General features: G+C 38.9%; 1 long non-coding RNA gene across 1 annotated transcript; it reads right to left on the minus strand.

Moving 5' to 3' along the window:
* Nucleotides 1–1,609: 1,609 nt before the first annotated feature.
* LOC120437800 lies at nt 1,610–5,141 on the minus strand. Its single transcript, XR_005611411.1, has 5 exons — nt 5,092–5,141; nt 4,876–4,933; nt 3,038–3,149; nt 2,187–2,462; nt 1,610–1,669 (listed from the first exon to the last, which is right to left on the minus strand). It is a non-coding gene; the product is annotated as an uncharacterized LOC120437800 (long non-coding RNA).
* Nucleotides 5,142–14,341: the final 9,200 nt, after the last annotated feature.

Consider the following 14,341-nt stretch of genomic DNA (forward strand, 5'->3'; position numbering starts at 1 on the left):
CTGCAAAAGTGTTGAACTTAAATGACCCAAGCCAGAGCAATCAGCACTAGATCGAGTCGAGCGGCTCTCAGCCAATTAAATTACGCTGTTTGATCACATGACACCGTTAGCCAGCAGTGTGTCTCCTGAAAAGAGAGCTGTTTAGAGGTGAGTGATTAAGGCTGTATCCCAATTCAGGGCTGTATCCCAATTCAGGGTCTGCAGCATTAAAGTACGCAGCCTCAACGATCCTCAAGGGCCGCGTACTCAAAGACCGCTAAGGCCGGAAGTGCGAGGCTCGTGAAATGGGACGGTCTAGCCTCCGTCGCGCTTCCCAGGTTGCCTAGCAACCATAACACCAACCGCTGGAAACGTTTCGTACAGCTTTGTTTGACAGAAATGAAGGAGAACATATTTTTGTTCGTGTGTTTGTTTCTACACGAGCTTTGTGTGATTTAATAAGTATCTGATGCTGAGACCACAGGACTGTAAAACATGATTGTTGGCCTTCATTTCTGTACTGAACAGTCATTTAAGATTAGCTAGTAAATAACAATTAGCTAATGTTGTTCATGAGACTAAAGTCAGTGTAAATATGATATGGCCAATATCATAGTTATTATATTAATCATAAGTTATTGCAGCAGTGAGTTTGAACTCTCAAATCAAATCACTTCTATTGTCACATCACATGTGCAGGTACACTGGTACAGTACATGTGATGTGACAATCATGTGAATGAACTCTGAGTCAAATACGGAGCTTCAGTAAAGATTCAAGTTCCAGTTATTTATAAGTCCTGTCACCTTAAATCTTCACTCAAAGACAAATATCTTTGACAGTGTATATGTAGATGTATTATATATGAGACAAATGTTTGTTTAATATGTTGGCATTATTACATTTGGCTCAATGCTTGCATATATGTGTAAAAAGAAAACGTACGAGCTGTGAAAACTGTTTCTGATACAATGAAGATCAGACTGATATATTAAATATTCCTTTATTGGGTGAGAAAATCAGACCATGTCATAACTGCTTTAAGTCATACAGAATAGATATCAGAGCCTTAAACAGGCTGACTTCTGCAAAATGGGTCAAACTGGGCAGAAAGTCTACAAACACATAACATCCTTATAGAATATGATGTAACACTATAGATCAACTTACCTCAGAATATATAAAGCATATAAACAATTACAGCAATATGATGCAACAAACACAGCAGTGCTACTAATCCAAAATACTCAAAGCTTCATAGAACTGAAACAAACATTTATTTTTGCTCCATTCTGCTGCTGATACATACTTTAGGTTTCTGAATATTAAACTTGTTGCTGCCTTTCATAGTGTGTAACTTGAAGGCCCTGAGTACTTTCTCCCACACTGAAAACACTGGGATGATAACATTATTTGAACATTACCTAATAAGACTGATTCAGGACAGACAATTAGTTATGTTAAACTTTCCTAGCAGTCCTTCACAAACAGGGAACAGTCTGTCTATTCTCTCCATCTGTCAGCTGCTGCTGCCTCTTCCTCCTCCTCTTCCTCACACACTGCTGAGTTTGTCCTGGTGGATCATCAGGGGTGCAAAGCCTCACAGATGATGTGCAGCAGTGGGTCCCTCAGTCTGTCCTCACTCTGGACACTTGCAGTCGTCACACATGGAAATCAAATGTGTGATAAGCTGCAGGATTCAAACACAAGTGTAACTTATAAATACATGTTCATACTTTTATTCCACAATCAGAGAGAAAGAAACAGAGAGAGTGCAGGACAGACAGACAGGTGACAGTCTCAGGTGTATACACTGCTACAAAACAGCACAAGAGAAGGAGGATTTAGTGTTTGTGTTATTACGAGTGCTAAACAAGAAGAGTTCCAGATGGTCCAGTGGACACATGTGTGACTCCTGTGATTAAAGCATCTTTCTTTCAGCTTAACGAGTGAACCGTCAGCTCGTTCAAACACACGTTAAAGTCCGTTTGGCTCGACACCACCGAACAGAGGCAGCAATATAACATAGCTAACATTAACAGTGCAGTGAATCCTGCTTGTGCCGTGATATTCAGGACTGCAAACAGAGCAGCATCACTGACTTTCAGCTTGTTGTGTTTGTGGATTTATGACTGACTTTAATTATCCATAAAATCATCACATTCTCTGTAAGAAAATCAATGAGTACTAAAAATGTGCACCTTTACCTGTGTGTTTTCTGGAACAGGAACAGGGTGATATCTGTGACCCAACTCCCACAGCTGGTTGGGACTCATGTTGTTTTCTGTTCGCAGTGGATGGTTGTCCCATCCACTGCAAAATGTATTAAAATCATCCTCCAGTCGAGGAAGAAAGACGTAATGGCAGCAAAAGAGGTGTGCAGCATTTGAAATGTCAAGAAGGTCTTCTTCCTCAAGGTTGTGAAGAACATCGTAGTAAAGCATGTAATGGCCACCCAGAGGTCTCTCCACAGTCGCTCTATTCTGAAATAATATATAAAAATATTTAATTAGGTATGGCCTTTCTTTGGTGTGTATGAGAAATTCCTGCTTGTTTCTAACCCTACATGAAATGTGTGCATGACAACAGTAATAATACATTATCAGGGCATGTAGGAAGGACCCAGGCATATCACTTAAAAGGTGCCAAAAGGGTTGTAATGATCAGTGGCAACAAATGAGATGACAACCAGACCATTAACACAGAATGAACATTCAGGGAAGGAAGTAACAGACTGGAAAAGGTGTGTGAATAACTAAAAATAGGGCAGAGTCCTGAAGGCTCTTTGGGGTTTGTAGGACCTGTCCAATATTTTCTTCCTTGAGGGTAAATAATGGAAATTGAAAGAAACAACAACAACAAAAACACCTGACACATATCAGACAATATATCCTGCTGGATAGGGCACTGTTCTCTAAAGACATTTTACTATAAAACTTTTTTCATAAAGCTATACCCTTTAAATGTTTATGTATTTTAAATAATGGAAATAAAGCTGCAACACCTTCCATCTTATGTCAGAAACATTGGAGGTTGACAGTATTTTATGAGAACAAACCTTTGATTGTGCTCACTCATTCCTGAAATAAAACTGCCTCTTCCTGTGCCATGAACAGTAAACATCAGCCGTGCAACCTCCACATTTTCCCCATCCGTGGTTGCCACGAACCCTGAAAACAAAGAAAAGTACCCCAAAACATTCGAAGCTTTAAACAAACTTAGATCTGACAATAAAGAACAACATATGCCTTAATCAAAGTGTTTAAAAAATGTAAAAGAATCCTTAAAATCTTTGATTGCTACTGCTCTAGAAGGCATAAAAAAAAAGTCTCATGAATGCACTTTCCAGCATGTGTCAGTATGAAGTTTAACACAGCTGTTAAAACATTTTTCAGGATTTAACAGGATAGTAACAATTATTTAGATTTATTGAATTTGTAGGAAATTACACAAGTGCCATCTTGTATCATTATGATCTGTGTAAAGAGACAATTTTAAGAATATATTTGCAAAAATACGTTAAAGTTGGAAGTAACTGGCCAATGTTCCACTCTTGAAGATCAGCTGTGCCCATTTGTTGCACATTGTGGGAATGGAGAAGTTGAGGCCCTTGCAGGCTACCCACAATTTTCCCAAACTGAGCGACCCAGCTAATTCAACACCTTTACCAAGCAGTGCTGTTATGTAATTGGATACAAGGGGTGAGATAGTAATATTTTCCTCCTTGGTTGTAGCTCCCTGACATTACAAGGGTAATCATTTTATGATGTCGGGTTCAGTGTTACACCAGGATTTCAAATACAATATCATCATCAATAAGAATTAGTATTATCATTTCAGAATTGTAGGTAACCACTTTTAAATGCCATAGACTACTTATTTGTTTAATTTGATGTATTCTCTCTAGGAGAATGCAGAGGAATATCCTGTTTAACTTATGCTATCTGTTTAAGTTTAGATAGTATTTGTAAAGATATTGACCATATCCTTTTCTGAAAGTGTGGATATAATGGATGGGGTAAGGTACTGGCATGCCACAACTTTATAGTTGTTAAATTCTGGGTACAAGTATACATGCCCATCTTGTACATGTTTTTAATATTATTATTATCATCATCATCATCATCATCATCATCACCATCCTACCCAATTACATGTTTCTTTTACTCAGGTTATGCTGTTTTAATGACTTTACAGTATAATTTACACTGTATTCCTTCAATTTTCCCTAATTGTATGTTATATTAATCCTATATTTCCGTTTTAATATTTCTAATGTTTGCCTTGTTTTCTTCACTGCCTGGTCTGCCTCTGTCTCGCCTGTATGGATGCATTTACACCTAAATTTCCCCAACAAAGGATGTTTTAATTCACCACTATTTCAGTGAAACACGAGTCACCCATCTTCCTGATACCGGTCTCGAGTTTTTGGTCACCAAAGCACACACCAACTTCATACTGACGGACATATCACTGCCCTATTCCCGCCTTGTCTGACCGTGTTTTGTGGCTTTGGTTCACTTCACCTCACTCTTCCCCATTCTTGTCATTAAATCAAGCCGTTCTGCAACCATGGCAGCCATTCACTCTATGGCTTTATTCATGGTGTATTTTACCCTTCACCAAATGCCGTTCTCGTTTCCCACATTATATTTGCAGTGTTCGTCTATCTATCAATATCTGCGGAGTATGGTTTTGTACCGAGTATCCTATTTTGTAGAGCACAGCATGTAAAGGTTAGCTCGGTTAGCAGGATGCTAGCATGTAGCGCTTAGTGAGACACGCCTCAGACGAGTTGAGCAAAGACCCGTCTGTGTACTTTATACGTGACCAACGGATTTAAATAAAATTAACGTTTCAAAAGACAAACTTGAAGATAAAACACAATATACTTACCGGAGAACCGCCAGGGTTTGCCGCTGCCATCTTGCCACTCCTAAATTCAAAACTGCCTCTGCAGACAGGCAGGGAGGCGCGGAAATGTTCGTTGAGTTAGTCAAATGTTTTCCTCAGTTCGAGTAGATGATAAAATAAAAGAAAAATGAATGGGATTTTAAGTAGGACTAGGCGTTCTGTAATGATCTCTATTTAGGAGAAAACTTAATCACTCACCTCTAATCAGCTCTCTTTTCAGGAGACACACTGCTGGCTAACGGTGTCATGTGATCAAACAGCGTAATTTAATTGGCTGAGAGCCGCTCGACTCGATCTAGTGCTGATTGCTCTGGCTTGGGTCATTTAAGTTCAACACTTTTGCAGTTGAATTTTGCAGGCGAATTTTGCAGGTGAATTTTTGCAGGTGAATATTTGATGGTGAATTTTTTCAGGTGAATTTTTGCAGGTGAATATTTGATGGTGAATTTTTTCAGGTGAATTTTGCAGGTGAATTTTGCAGGTGAATTTTTGCAGTGAATTTTGCAGGTGAATTTTTGCAGGTGAATTTTGCAGGTGAATTTTTTCAGGTGAATTTTTGCAGGTGAATTTTGCAGGTGAATATTTTTGCAGGAAATTTGGAGGATAAAAATTCAGTGTTATAAATTCAATGTCTAAAAATAGTTGGATTCTGATGATACTATATTTCTTCCATAATTACCAGTATTATTTGTATCACAGTAAGTATGCTACTTTTCTTTAGATTTCTATGTTTTCCAAGTCATTTTTATTGACATGCCAGCAAACCAATTCTCAGTGGCACCAGTACTTAATAAGCTAACAGCTATTAAGCTAACACAGCCACTTCACTAAGATAGTGGACTGAGTTCACAGCAGTAGCTGTGATAGACAGATAGATATGCTAAGTTTTTAGTGTGATATTTTCAGGAATTTGATTTTTTGTTTGTTTTTTTTTTTCATTTTTTGATACAATGCCTATTATGGTGTACAGACATTATAATGAAATCTAATCTTTTAAAATGTAAGGTGAAGGATTTACTGAAGAATTCAGAACTGATTAAAAAAGGGCCAAGAGTTATTGGTAGGTAAGTGACATGAGATGGTTAAAGTAAAGTCAAGTTAACCTTTAGTGATATGGCCATGTACAGAAATGGCTGAACTTTTTGGGAGGAATATGTTGCTGGTCTGCTCAGTTAAAGCTAAAGTTAATACAAACCCATGATATTATTTAACAAAACCCATTGTATGGAGAAGCGCTATAACTTTTAAACTGAGTAAGTAGTTTTGCTGTACAGTGGAACCCCGACTTACGAATACCCCATTTTACGAAAAGGCACTGAACAGCAACATTTCTGCCTGTGTTACGGCAAAATGCCCGGTAAACAAAATCCGGTGGCTCTGATTGGCTGAGCCTACAATGCCCACAATGCCTTCCGAATCATGTGACAACCCCTTGGCTTCCGTACTTGCGCTTTGCTGTTCCACTTGAACAACGTATTGTTGTTCTAGTTAGCAATTAACCTATAGCCTATCAATAAGCATCGCCTCACTCAAAAAAGTTTTAGAGCTACGAAAGACCCTCGGGAACAAATTAATTTCGTAAGTCGGGGTTCCACTGTATTTCATTTTTGCTCTACTTTCATTGTAGGTGTACTCAGAGGTCCAATCTTCGAAGGGGGTTTAAGCAGAGAATACACCAAAACTACGTGTTATTCAACCATTGACCAATGAGCCTGGTTGTGCCGGAGGTTTCTTCCTGTTAAAAGGGAGTTTTTCCTTTCCACTGTCGCCAAAGTGCTTGCTCATAGGGGGTCATATGATAGTTGGGTTTTTGTCTGTATGTATTTTATGGTCTACATTACAGTATAAAGCACCTTCAAGCCATTGTTGTAGTGATTTGTTGCTGTGTAAATAAAATTTAAATTAAAAGTGACAAGTCTTATGAACCAGATGTGAGATGATTCAGCGACCCTTGTTATAATAATCCATGACAACGACCCAGTTACCAGCCTGTGATAATCATTCAAAATGACTTTTTGGATGTATGCAAAGAAATGCTGATAGACTTTCACTCTTTGTTGCAATTACTGGACTACAAGAAATGTCTACAAGTTATTGTTTTGAATATGAATGTTAGCCATGCAGGTACCAAAACAGTGGTAAAGTACATGTACAATGGGATGCAAAGGTTTGGGCGACCTTGTTAATAGACATTCTTTTCCTGTATAAATTGTTGGTTGTTACAATAAAAAATGTCAGTTAAATATACCATATAGGACAGCGGTCCCCAACCCCAGGGCCTTGGACCGGTACCGGTCCGTGAGTCGTTTGGTACCGGGCCGCGAGAGCTGAGGCTCAGGTATGAAATGTATGGTTTTCAGGGTTTTTATCGGTTTTCAGCGTTATTTTGTTATCGTTTTTATCGTTAACTCGGTTTTCCTGGGTCTTTTCACGTGTGTTATGAATAAATCTTCTTTTTTTTCGGTACCAGTACTAGTTTTATTTTGTTGTATTTATCTGCGACATCTTAAAGGCCGGTCCGTGAAAATATTGTCGGGCATAAACCGGTCCGTGGCGCAAAATATTTTGGGGACCGCTGGTATAGGAGACACACACAGTGATAATTGAGAAGTGAAAAGAAGGTTATTGGATTTACAGAAAGTGTGCAATAATTGTTTAAACAAAATCAGGCAGGTGCATTAATTTGGGCACCACAAAAAAAGAAATGAAATCAATATTTAGTAGATCCGCCTTTTGCAGAAATTACAGCCTCTAAATGCTTCCTGTAGGTTCCAATGACAGTCTGGATTGTGGTTGAAGGTATTTTCAATCATTCCTCTTTACAAAGCATCTAAAGTTCATTCAGGTTTGATGGCTTCCGAGCATGGGCAGCTCTCTTTAACTCACACCACAGATTTTCAATAACATTCAGGTCTGGGGACTGAGATGGCCGTGATAATCATTTTGAAATATTGATTTCAGAGGAACGTTGTACTTGTTCCTCTGCATGAATGCCTTAGTGGATTTTGAGCAGTGTTCCGGGTCGTTGTCTTGTTGAAAGATCCAGCCCCGGCGCATCTTCAGCTTTGTCACTGATTCCTGGACATTGGTCTCCAGAATCTGCTGATACTGAGTGGAATCCATGTGTCCCTCGACTTTGACACGATTCCCAGTCCCTGCACTGGCCACACAGCCCCACAGCATGATGGAACCACCACCATATTTTACTGTAGGTAGCAGGTGTTTTTTTTTTAATGCTGTGTTCTTTTTCCTCCATGCATAACACCCCTTGTTATGCCCAAATAACTGAACTTTAGTTTCATCAGTCCACAGCACCTTATTCCAGAATGAAGCTGGCTTGTCCAAATGTGCTTTAGCGTCTCTATTTGTGCTGTGGGTGGAGAAAAGGCTTCCTCTGCATCACTCTCGCATACAGCATCTCCTTGTGTAAAGTGCACCGAATGGTTGAACGATGCACAGTGACTCCATCTGCTGCAAGATGATGTTGTAGGTCTTTGGTGCTGGTCTGTGGGTTGACTCTGACTGTTCTCACCATTCGTCGCTTCTGTCTATCCGTGATTTTTCTTGGTCTGCCACTTCGAGCCTTAACTTGAACTGAGCCTGTGGTCTTCCATTTTCTCAATATGTTCCTAACTGTGGAAACAGACAGCTTAAATCTCTGAGACAGCTTTCTGTATCCTTCCCCTAAACCATGATGGTGGACAATCTTTGTCTTCAGGTCATTTGAGTTGTTTTGAGATCCTCATGTTGCTACTCTTCAGAGAAAATTAAAAGAGGAGGGAAACTTACAATTGTCCCCCTTAAATACTCTTTCTCATTATTGGATTCACCTGTGTATGTAGGTAGGGATCGCTGAGCTTACCAAGACAATTTGAGCTCCAATAATTAGTTCTAAAGGTTTTGGAATCAATAAAATGTTTAAACAGTTATTGCACACTTTCTGTAAATCCAATAAACTTCATTACACTTCTCAAACATCACTGTGTGTGTCTCCTATATTATATATTTTTTATTGTAACAACAAACAATTTATACACAGGAAAATAATGACTATTAACAAGGTTGCCCAGATCTTTGACATTTGTGTAATTAAAAAGGATTAAAAAAGTGAACAAGAGACATTCAATTTTGTACTCCCTCCTCTTAAATTATGTTCCAAAAATGTTGTAATACATGTATTATTAGTTGTACTATATTAGTTGTACATGGCTGCACTACACATACTTGTTGCGGTTTGACTACAGAGAAGAGAAAAATAAATAAAATAAAAAATATAGCTCATTCACCAGTTGGACTTTGTTTTATGTGTTATCATTTCCTCCATTTGGACTCAAACAAGTTTGAACTTTGAAGGTGTGCAGTGATGTAAAATAAAAAACTTCAATAAAACAGTTTTAAACAAGAAATGTGGTAAACCAAACATTATAAAAATAAATAAATAAAATGACTTAAGTATTTGTAAAAATGTGAGATTAAGTATTTCACAATAAAACCTTTTCATTTTTCTCAGGAGGACTTTCCACTCTTCCTCCCCACTCCAGAGAATACCACTTTGTGAACCAGCTGATGACCTGGACTGAAGCTCAGAGTTACTGCAGAGAACACTTCACTGACTTGGTCACCATCTACAACAGCAACATCAACCAACTGCTTTTCTCAATGTCACCAAGGATCAGTACTGGGGCTTGGATAGGTCTCTATAATGATCGTTACAGCTGGAAGTGGTCCATGGAGGGAAACCTATTTTATGTTGGCAGTACACATGAATTTCTGATCTGGGCTAACGGCCAACCAGACTGTGTAAATGCAAAGGAATACTGTGTGGCTCTTCAGGGACAAACACAGATGAATGATAGACCCTGTGGAGATTCTTACCCTTTCCTGTGTTACAATGGTAGGAAAAAAGATTTGTTACCATAGTTTTCCTACAATTCTATGAGACTAGGCATGTTTCAAAATTACTCATTTTTTGAACCTTTTACAGCCAGCAGTACAAGTTACATCTTAGTGATGGAGACACACACCTGGGCAGCGGCTCAGTCGTACTGCAGGACATACCACACAGACCTGACCAGTATAAGAAGCAAAGAGGAGAAATCCAACATCACGCTCACTTTGAATGGATCAGGGGTTCAGTATGTGTGGATTGGCCTCTACAGGGATCCCTGGGCCTTCTGGTCTGACAACACAACCTCCACATTCACTAACTGGATCCCTTCTGAGCCTAATAACTACAATTCAATTGAGTACTGTGGAGCATTTAGATTAACGACAGGGGAATGGGGAGATGTCAACTGTGGGGTCAGATTTAATTTTTTCTGTTTCACAGGTGAGGTCCAGAATGCAAACACTGTAAGATCCTGTCATCATGTAAAACACTAATGTTTGTGTTTTATATGTGGTTCATTTTTAGCAGTGACAAAGCAAACAGTGGTGAAAATGAAGCTTCAGTCAGAGGCAGACATGCACAGCACAGAGATCCAGCAGCAGGTTTCACAGCAGGTCAGCAGTTCAGTCACCAACACAAACTTGACACAAGTTCAAACTATGCTTCATGTTTTTCATCATCTGCACATTTTGTCCAGCTGTCAGGCCTCATGCTGTCAGAAGGACTGACAGACTTCAGGATTCGTTGGAGGAAAGTCCAGAGTTACCGTGACGACCAGTTGAAGAAGCAGGGTGGGGACGGTGACTGCAAAACTATCAAAATCGTCGACAACTAATTTAATAGTCGACACGTCGTTTGAAGCTTTGTAAGATCCCAAAAGACGCAGGAATAAGTAGTAAGATTTAAGAGTGTAATAACAGACTAAAACAGAAGATGGCAGCACTTTATGTACAAGGATACCAGCTGCCGTTAATACCCGAAGAAGAAGTAGCTCTGTCCCAGAATTCATAGCGCAGCCCAGCTCAGTTTCCAACAATGGCGACAGCTAGTTAGTTTTAATATTACTCTTATTATTCTTCCTGGGTCACAAAATAAACATTAAACATATTTTCAGGCGAGAATGTAGCTGTGTAAACCTCAAATATCTGCTCAGTTTATCAAGACACCACATATTTTCAAAAGCGCTCCGATGTTTTCGGAAACGTCTGTTACCCACCAACTTGATAGCTAGCCGGGGGCAAGGCTCACTAGCGCTGGTGAGAACACCGGACTCCCGGCAGCTGAATAAACGTCAAGCAGACAACTGATTATCAGATGTGTGAGATGCTCGAGAATATACTCCGATCTCCTGTTATATTTTTGATAGCAAGGAGTTTATTAAACTCCACCGAAAGAATTTGCAAATTTCATTTAAATTCAATAAACTTTCATCTTGTCTTTATTTTTAGTTAGCACATATCTTAAACACTTAAAGCTGTAAGCCAATGATAGTTATATAAGAGCAGATGCATGTTGGTGCAGTAAGCTGTACATTTTACGTCCAATGGATGCATGATCTGATTAGTCGACTAATCGTAAAAATAATCGGTGACTAGTCGACTATCAAAATAATCACCTGTGGCAGCCCTTTTGATGTGTGAAGTTAATAGCATGCTGTGCTGAGCTGTCTCATCATTTAAATCTTTCAATATTTCAGAGTGTAAAGTTCCACCAACAGCTCATTTGTTCAGCTGCAGTTGTAGTTTGGTAGAAATTCTTTAATCAGAGGTCCACTCACTAGTTTTCCTGATAGGCTCTAGTCTCTTGTTTTTGTTTTTCAGTATGGCTTCCAACACCTTAGACACTGTCAGTCTGTGGACGTCACTGCACAGGCTTTGTCTGTATGCAGTTTGTTAAGATCCATAGTTCTGCTTCATTGTGACAGCAACATCTGCTGACTTACACAAATGCATCACATAGGCAAGTATAAGAGAAGCAATATTTAATGAAACACGTAAATTAAAATGCTAAGTTAGACTCAAGTCCTGATAATTTCACTTGTTTTCTTTTGATCTTAATGTGTTTTCTTAGTGATTTGAGCTAATTTTTCTATTAATAAAAAAATGAGTCCTTTGTGGGTTTTTACAGAGTAATAAATCAGGTAACATTGTTACAGATCTGTGAACATAAAAACTCTTGATACTAAAGTTTTCTGTTTCTTTAGTTTTTTCCTCTCTGTGTAAGTTTGAGGCCCATGTTAAATTCAGCGGTTTTTGAACGTAAAAGACCTGAATGTGATTTCTACAATCTAAACAAGAGCAGCTCAAGTGGAAACAGGAAGGTTGGGAAAAGAGACCGGACTGTAAACTCCAGAGAAATTTATATATGTTTAGTTAAACTGGTGTTGGGAAGTATGTTATATAGTAGAATTGTGTTTAGTATATCTATGCACATATAAAATATATAACTTTCTATCAATAACAAGTCTTTGAGAAAAACTTTCTGTGAGTCCTTATGTCTGCAGACTTTGACTTAAGGCATGACCTGCAGTTTATAGCGCTGTGATGTTAACCATGAAAAGCGTTAAAGCACAAGACAAAAAACTAAATTTAAATAAGCACGAGAGAAGGAACTAACTCTTAAATCTTAGAGTCGACTTAGGATGACTTGGGATTGGGCTGAATCCCACTAAAACTAAAGACATGATTATTGATTTGGGAAGTCCTCTTGTTTACTATTACTTTACTATTATTAAAACTGCTGATATTGGGATTGTGCAGAGTAATGTCTCATCTGAGATGTTGTCTTTGTTTTATAGAAGGTTTATTTAATCCACTATGTCTTTTCGTATCGCTGCCTGGTTCAATATGTGAAGAATAAGAATCAGTTGGGACTTCTGGTAAAAACTGCTAGAAAAATTTCAGGGCACTGGCAAGATGGAAATTCAGCCACTTATAACAGAAATGTGCTTAGGAAGGCTCATTCTATTGTTAATTGTTTGAAAAATCCTAATTTCCCCTTGTGGGACAATAAAAAATTTGAAATTGAAATTTAGTGTCTGTTTCTCATATTTCTTGTCCTCAAAAGATTAGTACTAACCTTGTTGTCTCTGTCCCTAGTCAACTCAATGCAACATAATCTGAGTCAGCCTGCAGACATAACTGGTCTCTCCTGCCGTTATCCTGCCTTGATCCATGCCCTCACCCTCCTCTTGCAAACCTCTGCCTGCCGACAAAGTAAGGTCAAAGTACTCCTGATTGGAAACCATTGGGCTGAGGAGAAGGCTACCTATGGGGATCCGACCAGAGTGTCAGTTCCTGTCTAAAAGGATTGCAGCGAGTCAATCCAATCTAAAATCATAAACATTTGGGGGGGGTTTTGTTATAAAAATGATGACATGATTTTGCTGGTGATGGAAACTGGAATAGGTTGCGCGTGAGTCTCCACTATCAGCAATATCTTGTGTGAATGCGGGTGAGTGAATGTGTGACTGGACTGAGGATGGGGACTAAAGTCTTGACTGACTTGACACTGAGACAAAGACTGGACCAAGGTTAGGATGAGTAAATGTTGACAAACAATTCACCACACCTGTAAGGAAAGGGGGGATGTTTTGCTTTGCTTTGTTTTGCTTTTGGCAGGAGTAGGAGGATAAGAGAGACCTGAGGGGGAGACTGTAGGTTCACATGAGAGTGTGGAGCTGCAGACTGAACCCTTTGGCTGCTAATTTTGAGTTGCTGATGTTTGCTTTAGGAAAATTTTTGATATCACTCATATTACCATTAACAATAGCAGGCCACTGTAGAAGTCAATCAAATTATATAGAAAAAAATAGTCAGAACCAAAACAATATTTATCAATGGGGAATGGTAGACTTGTCACATTCAAAATACAGATATGGAATAACAAACACTGGTCCAAGTGACTGAGGTTTTTCCCTTTAAAATAGTAAAATTATTAAATTATTAAAAAAGAGAGAGAGACATCACAGCCAGTAGGGGCATGCGGAAGGACGTGGTACTGCAGAAAAACAAGAGCAAAATAGATAAAACTAATAAAAAAAAAAAAAAATTGGGTTTTCAAATTTGAAGTTAATGTTAACACACAGGTTTTGTTTTGAGGTAGAAACTCTGGGTGGAGCCAGGAGTTCAACAGATTTGAGGATTCGTTTGGATGAACGTCCAGAGTTACCAATGTTGGGGAGTAACGGAATACATGTACCGCCGTTACGTATTCAGAATACAAAATATGAGTAACTGTATTCCGTTACACTTACCGTTTAAAAAGCTGGTATTCAGAATACAGTTACTTTGTTGAAATAAACGGATTACACGGCGGTACTTCCCTGTTTCATATTGTCGTGGGTCAGGATTGTTTGGGTTTGTTTGACAGCTGTTCTGTTGTTCCAGGCGGCAATGTTACGGTTGCCATGGTTACAGGGTGATGCGCTCTCTCTCTGCGTGTTTCCTGGGTGAGAGAGCGCCTTTTTGTTGTTGTTGTTGTGCTAAGCTAATAGGCAGAATGCTACAGGCATGGCTCTAAAGAATGTAGCATCATGGGCAGTGTAGTCCGTGCTGCAGG

This window comes from Oreochromis aureus, linkage group 3 (genome assembly GCF_013358895.1).
Source record: "Oreochromis aureus strain Israel breed Guangdong linkage group 3, ZZ_aureus, whole genome shotgun sequence".
NCBI lineage: Eukaryota > Metazoa > Chordata > Actinopteri > Cichliformes > Cichlidae > Oreochromis > Oreochromis aureus.